Source organism: Bufo bufo, chromosome 11 (genome assembly GCF_905171765.1).
Source record: "Bufo bufo chromosome 11, aBufBuf1.1, whole genome shotgun sequence".
In the NCBI taxonomy this organism is placed as follows: Eukaryota; Metazoa; Chordata; class Amphibia; order Anura; family Bufonidae; genus Bufo; species Bufo bufo.
In genome coordinates this window covers 85,440,146-85,441,414 of record NC_053399.1, presented here as the reverse complement: position 1 = coordinate 85,441,414, position 1,269 = coordinate 85,440,146, and positions in this window count along the sequence as shown.

Here is a 1,269-nt window from a genome sequence, read left to right as displayed (position 1 = left end):
CTGCCCTGAGCCTAGTGACACAGAAAAATACGTTTTATCCGTCTGTTAGTTAGGTGGCCATTTTGTGCAAGTTTAGTGCACCAGCACTGCATATGTGCCAAGGACAATAATTTCATCCTGTTCTTTTAGTTCAGTGGGCAACATATACCCATTTTTTAAGTGCACCTGCAATGCATATGTGCCAGGGGAAGGGAAAATAATATAGGGAATCAGTCTGAGTTCAGGGACCCAGGGGGTGACATATTCAATTTTTTTTCTGTAAAGTACAATCCAAGTAAAACCATCTGTTAGATTCTGTGAGGACAAGTTACATATTTTTTTGCTAAAAAGTACATTTGCGTCCTGCACTGCATTTGTGATAGTGAAAGAAAATCTGTTAAATCCATCTGTTTAATTGTGGGTGAAAAAATCTTATTTTTTTTGTCCATAAAGTACCTTTGCAGCCTGCACTGCAAATCTGATAGTGAAATAGAATCAGTAAATCCATCTCTTTCAATGTGGGTGAAAGTATATATTTTTTTTGCCAGAAAATACCTTTGCAGCCTGCACTGCAAATCTGATAGTGAAATAGAATCAGTAAATCCATCTGCTTAACTGTGGGTGAAAAAATCATATATATTTTTTTCAATAAAGTACCTTTGCGGCCTTTGCTGCATTTGTGACAGTCCAATACAAGCGTTAGATACTGCTGTTATATTCTGGTTTAAAAAAAAAACACCCATTTTGTGCAAGACACTACATTTGAGGCCTTTGCTGCATTTGTGACAGTCCAATACAAGCTTTAAATATTGCAGTTATATTCTGGTTTTAAAAAAAACACCCATTTTGTTCAAGATACGACATTTGCGGCCTTTGCTGCATTTGTGACAGTCCAATACAACCAGTCAATACTGCTGTTACATTGTTGGTTTAAAAATTAACATTTTTTGTGACCGTGAAGTAATTTTATAAAATTCGCCTGTCACACTGTTGTGTGACATCAATAAATTTTTCCTCTTTATGACACCGACACTGCCTTACTCTCAGTGAACTTAATTGTTGACTATTGGCGCTTACATTGTCGCCTGACATAAGCCATCTGTTAGTTTGGTGGGTGAACGCAAAAAATGAGGAGAGCGTCAAATAAGGGACGTGGCCCCGGTCGTGGTGCTGCTGGTGGAGCTCCTGTTGCAGGAAGAGGACGGGGTCTATCTGTGCCAGCTACACGCACAAGTGAAACACCTTCCTCAGGTGCGAGTAGGCGACAGTACCTTCAGTGTTATTTGGTAG